A 7,089-nucleotide genomic window follows, 5' to 3' on the forward strand; every position below is an offset into this window, starting at 1 on the left:
GTTTGGAGTGGTTTAAAACTTGGTAATCGCGTAAACATAGCCGTCGTAATACCCAATTTCATACAAGTGCTTGTTCTTAGTGTTCGGGACAGAGAGATAACTATTGAATCTGTGACTTTCCCATGTTTAGTTAGATTATGTCGTAAGCTTCGTTTTGATATGTGGTTCGCTTGAATCCGATGTACGGTTTAGGAAAAACGACCGTTTTAAGTAACGGCGTTTCATGAACGAACCATTACCCCTCACCTTACTTTGAAACCTTGGTTAAGGCCCTTAAATGACTAATTGGAGTATAAAACAATTATATAAAGTAGATTAGACAGTTGGGAGGGTACTCGCGAAAGAATCTCCTTAAAACTCTTAATGGTTAAATTATTAAAAATGGTGGAGCCGAGGGTACTCGAGCGACTAAGTGAATCGTTAAGCGCAAAAGCGAACGTTAGGGTTCAATTGGTTAAAGTCTAGTTTCTTAAGCGACCGGGGTTTAATTCCGACTTATGTTGTTGTTCATAGGTTATCGGACCCACTCTAAGCTTAAGTCTACCCCGGAGCACTCAGGCAAGTTTTCTACCCGTTATACTGTTGTTGTGATGTATACATATGTATATGCATTATCTTGTGATAAATGCATGATGGTTAATTAGAAAATCTTGCGATATATTGGAGCATGTGATATGGTATATATGCATGTCTGTTTCGTAATCTTGATATATATCTGTTGATTCAAAGGCTTATTAGTTGCATAATACCTATGCTAGATAAGCAGTAATTGTGTATACCCTTAGTATAGGGGACCCAAATGTGAACATGTTCTTAAACCGGGAGTCGATGTTCCCGAGTATATTATATATATATTTATATATATATATATATATAGATATAGTTTTCAAAACTATTAATCGAATAAGGTTTATTCGATAACTTTATTTTTATTAATGAATATTATTTTGAATATTCATTCAAGGGCTTATGACTCCGTTTATTTATATTAATGAATATTATTTTGAATATTCATTCGAGGACATATGACTCCGTTTATTTTATTTAATGAATATTATTTTTTTAACATTCATTCGAGGACTTATGACTCCGCTTATTTATTAAATAATATTCTTTATTTTATTAAAGAATAATGTGTCGATAATCAAACTTACTTTTGATTATTCAAATAAAGATAGTACTTTCGTATAAGTATATCTTTGGTTAATTAATATTCATTTCAAGTATAAGTTTTAAAACTTCTACTCCGATTATATTTAAAAAGATCATCCTTATGGGAATATTATTTAAATAATAATATTCAGATACTTTCTAACATATCGGGACTGATTTATGTTATTAAATCAGTGTTACTCTAAACATTCTTCAAAATGTTTTCGAGTCTTCAAAATGATTTTAAAAGTTAGGGCGGATCCCAAAACTCATTTTTATATTTAAGATCCTCCTTTCGAAGGGGATTTAAATACTCGCTCAAAACCTGAGGGATCCGGCTCTGTGGTGTGTTTTATATTCGCAACAAGGTTGCTATTTTGATAAAAGAGTTTTTGATTACTTACCCAACACTCGGGAAGTAAAATTCTTGGAACAAGTTAATCCATTAACAGGCATCGCCTGGGAAATATCAGTGAGTTTTCCTTTCCAACTAGATACGACTTCTTGGTGGAGCCGTATCAACAAGTTTCTACTTGGGGAAAGGGGGGATGAGCTTTACGTTTCAGAGTCATGGATTTCATCTGAACTAGGAGTGGCATAAGTGGTCTAGTGGCGCCGGCCCAGCCTTATTATATTGGCCCAAATAGCCTGGAAGTTCCGCTAAGACGGTCAATTCCTTAGGAGTCCAGTGTTCGGTTGACAAGTAAATCCGACAGGTTCTCCTCTACATGTAGAAAATGGTGGGGTTGCACTACTGCGACTGATCATCGTAAGTGGTCTTCGTGGCGCGGCAAACTCCCGTAATGAGTTCATCATCCAATTGGATATTTCTGCAACACTACCCAGAGCACTTCGATAGAAAGGCTACGGTTGGGCGATTGTTGAGTGTTGGCAGGGTCGAGTTTTCAAAATGATGTTTCCTTCAAATGAAGCATCTCGTAACTTAATTTCATTTTGATGATAATTCAAAGATTGATTCCGTACATGTTTCGTCTTGTAACTTCATCTGTGGGATGAACTATTTATACCTTGAACGGTGGTAGTTCAAGTAGTATTCGTAAAAGATATAAGTATATTGGAGTATCTTGTAACGTCATCTTTTAAACTTATATCTAGTAAATGATTATCTTATGCATGTCAAAGATTTTCAGAAAAACGTTGAGACAAGGTTAGATATATGAGATCACCTTGCAACGATATTTTTATACAGTTATAAACTGGAACTCTGTGTATATTATACATGTCAGAGGATTTCAAGGATTTTGAAAAGTATATAGGTATATATATACTAAATTTTTTACGACTTGGTCACGTTAAGATATCAACTTGGTTCATTTCTTCTTGACCAAGACTTTCATGAGTACTATGAGAATGCTCATATATTGTTAATTATTATACATATTATTTCGGTGGGCTTGTTGCTCACCCTTGCTTTCTTCTTTCATCACACAACATCAGATAGACAAGATGAACATGACCAAGCTCCCAATTCGCGAGCGGATAGGAAACATTCCGCAGTTTCCTATAGGCGTTGATGTCGATGTAGCTGAGGTAGGAACTACCAATAGGCTAGGCTTTCAACTTTTGATGTACTAGACTTATGTATCTTTATCAATTGTAATAATGGAAAAGAAATTTAAATTTATTCAGAAACCCTTTTAAGGTGTAATGGCATATAATTGTGGAATAAAATGACTCGTGTTATTTTTGGATATTCATCTCTGAGACTATAACTTGTGGTGTGTGCGTTTATTATGGGGTCACAGTACAGAGTAGTTGATTGTTTATTAAGATTGAGTGTTATTAAGGGAAAATGAACTCGTGACAACCCGGATCCCCGACCCCGGATTTGGGGGTGTTACAAAAAATCTTATGCTCCTTTTCGTAGGCGTGACAGGAAATTTTAGGTTTACCAACCCGTTAAACCCATAGACGATCTCCATAGGAGGGGTATTGTCTCCTAAGGGTTACAGAAGATATACCCATAAAATCTTTGAGACATTTTAACAAGCATCTACCTCAATTTTAATCTAATATTCATTGGTGTCAACAAAAAGATTTTATAAGGAAAATATGTGCCTTAAAAACTCTTCTAATAATAGCCAAGATGTAGGTGACTCAAATCTGCTTATGTCGACTTAGAATTTTCACAAAAGATCCCAAGGTGTGTAGTGAATTTAAGGCATTTGATGGATTTAACTGTCTAAGAACATTTTCTCTTTTCAACTAATATTGAACTGACTCATTCTCTATCAAAACAAGTATCTAGCCAAACTTCACAAAATTATTTCTTTTTTTTTTCTTCCCTGTTTTCAATTGACTTATGATGTCTATTTTCTTAGGCTTTCTATGTTACCCATATAGCGAGCTTTAGGTCAGTGACTCCCAAACCAGATGGTTTTAGGGCACTAGGTTTTGAAAGCCCCCGACGAACTTAGTAACTCGAGTAACAAAGGCCACAAAATAAGACTAGTCAATTCTATTTGTGCCCATTATCTAAAGATTTTTGTTTGTAAGAATAATAGGTATTGAAGTAGTTTATTCATATTTTTTATGATTTTTTTTCTACTTTTTCTTTTTTTTTCTTTTTGCAAAGGCTTGATTCAATATTATTTCAACATGTGGGTTCTCTCTCAAGTATCGAATAGCATTCCTAAACAATCTCTCCAAAAAAAAGTCTTGTGCAAAAGTGTCGTCTTGGAATCTAGAGTGAAAATCAGTCGACACAAGTTTTAAGAAGACGCCTTACTCAACTACGTTTAAATAATCTAAAAGGCACTATATGTATAAGTTTTTGAAAACATGTTAACACTAACTACTATTAAAGTTCAAGAGAGAGTAAGACAACTTAGCTAAAAATGTCTCAATTTTTTAAATTTTTTGATTTTTTTCATTTTTTTTGGATTTTCTGTTTTTTAAGAAATATACTAAAACCCTTCCCCATACCTAAATCATGCATTGTCCTCAATGTATGCAAAAGAGAGAAATAAGTAAGGAGAATGATGAGAATATACATGATAAAGGATGAAGAGAGTTAAAACTACCTATTGAAAGAGACTTACTTGATCATGGGTCAATGAGGTGGATTATCTCTTCCTCGGAATCGACTTGCAACTCTAAAAATGGTTTGAGACGTTGTCCATTAACTTTGAATATTTCACCATTTTTAGGATTTTCAATTTCTATAGCACCATGAGGAAAAACTACTTTAACAATATAAGGCCCCTCCCATCTATATCTCAAATTTTCCGAAAATAAATGAAGCATACAATTGTACAAAAGAACCTTTTGACCGGAAGAAAAGGATTTTCTCAAAATTAATTTATCATAAAAAACTTTGGTTCTTTCTTTATAGATTTTAGACTTTTCATAAGCATAATTTCTCATTTCCTCTAACTCAGACACTTGCAACTTCCTATGACTACCGACAGTGGGTAAATCAAAATTCAACTCCCTAATGGCCCACAAGGCTCGATGTTCAAGTTTAACCGAAAAATGACAAGCTTTACCAAACACAAACCAATAAAGAGACATACCCAAGATAGTCTTAAACACGGTCCTATAGGCTCATAAAGCATCTATTAACTTAGTTAGCCAATTCTTCCTATTTGAGTTGATAGTCTTTTCTAAAATCTGTTTGATTTGCTTATTTGAGATTTCAACTTGACCACTAGTTTGAGGATGATAAGGGGTGGCCAATTTATGAGTGATCGAGTACTTTTTTAAGAGAGACTCAAATTGATGGTTCTTGAAATGTTTGTCTTGATCACTAATGATAGGTCTAGGCATACCAAATCGAGAAAAGATATTCTCTTTTAGGAATTTAAGAATGACCTTGTTGTCATCAGACTTAGTTGGAATGGCCTCGACCGCTAAGAGAATGTAGAGGTTTCCAAATGACCTCCACAAGCTTGATCATGACAAAAGGAAATGACACCTCTAAACTCATGACTTGGGACACACCTTCTAATGATTTGGTCTGGGCAATACTTGAAGAGATAAGGGTCATCCCAAAAGAAGTATTTGACTTGTGAAAAGAATTTGGATTTATCTTGCTTGGATCAATGAGTCAGAATGTTGCTGGTGACAAGGTAATTAAAAATGTCGGAAAACCAAGGGAGGGTAGAGATAGAAAGAAGGTGTTCATCCGGAAAAGATTCATTCAAAGGCAAGTTAACGGTTGACTTTACTACCAATCGAGAAAGATGATCGGAAATGACATTCTTAGACCCCTTCTTATCCCTAATTTCTAGGTCAAATTCTTCGAGCAACAAGATCCACCTAATTAAATGAACTTTTAAGTTCTTTTTTGAGAAAAGATATCGAAGGGCGATATGATAGTTGTAAACAATGATTTTCGAACCAATAAGATAAGACCTAAACTTCTCGAGGGAAAATACTACAGCTAGAAGCTCTTTTTCAATAGTTGAGTAATTAAGTTGGGCATCATTTAAGGTCTTGCTAGCGTAGTATATGTGTTAGAAATATGTTGTGAACTTGATGATAAGTTGAACAAAACACCTTAGTAGATTTAACTTAGTGTTTTTGTTGCTCTCGACGGATGTTTTACTATAGTCCTGACGGATGAACTTTATAGTCCCGACGGATGACATCTGAACATCCATCGAGAGTATAGCTTAGGTAACAATAAGTATTATAGTACATTTCTGTAAACAACAATATTTTAGTTGAGCATATATTGTAGGATTCTTTGAGTCATGTTGACTACTAGACTGATATGCAGAATAGAATGGCTAGTTGTAAATATAAGATGTCTTGTAATTCTGTATAAGTGAAATAGAGTCAAGTAGCAGAAAGACTCCCGACGGATGATCTACAAAGGCTCCCAACAGATAATAAACAAGGCTCCCGACGGATGACCAACATAGTCCCGACGGATGATTATAAATTCAAAAGAGCAGTTGACAGTGACAACACAGTCACATGCATCGGGTGTTTGCAAATGGAATGTGGCAGCCTAATTGCAGGACTTAGAGAACGAAGAAGCATTACCATTTCCATGCAATTATGAAGATATTCAAAGATGCTGGATAAAGTAATATAACAACATGAAGTTAGACTAGATTCAGTTTGTCTTATTGTCTTGTCTTACTATCATGTAACTTGGTAATATATAAATCAAGAGTAGCAAGTTGAAAAGTATCAAAGTTAGAAAGAATAAATAGAGAAATAGAAAAAGCAAATCTGTAAAAAAAAATCTCAGTTGTTCTTGTTGTTCAACTTGTAAGCAGTTGTGTGCTATTCAAGCATCACAGAGTTCTCATCTTTATATATATATAATGGATAATTTCAAATCCAACAGAAAGTTTTAATGCCTTGTGTTTTATTGCTTTGTGTTTTGATTTCTATTTTACTTTCATTCCGCACTTCTTGCAAAATCAAACACAGTTATATATTAAGTAATAACATTCTTAAAATCATAAAAAAGCTAGAATTACATTCAACCCCCCCTTCTGTAATTCTTGTTGCATTGTTTAGGAATAACAATTGGTATCAGAGCTAGATCTTAAAGTACAAAGAGTGTAAAGATCACCACAATCAGCAAGATGATCAGAAAGGATGTTGGAGTGAAAATTCCATTTCTGGACAAAGACAACTATCACCACTGGAAGGTGAAGATGCACCTACATCTTCTTTCTCAAGATGAAGCCAATGTGGACTTCATTGAGAGAGATCTTCATGTTCCTATGAGAGCTGCTACAGGAAATGAGCCATCAGTTCTAAATCCCAGACATGAATGGTCTGATCTAGACATTGAACAAGTCAGGAAAGATAAAAAGGCCATGAACATACTATTTAATGGTGTTGATGGTGATATGTTTGACAACATCATAAAATTCAAAATAGCAAAAGAGGTTTGGGATATAATTCAAATTATTTGTGATGGAACTGAGCAAGTAAGAGAGAACAAAATAC

Source organism: Apium graveolens, chromosome 4, assembly GCF_009905375.1.
Source record: "Apium graveolens cultivar Ventura chromosome 4, ASM990537v1, whole genome shotgun sequence".
Taxonomy (NCBI): domain Eukaryota; kingdom Viridiplantae; phylum Streptophyta; class Magnoliopsida; order Apiales; family Apiaceae; genus Apium; species Apium graveolens.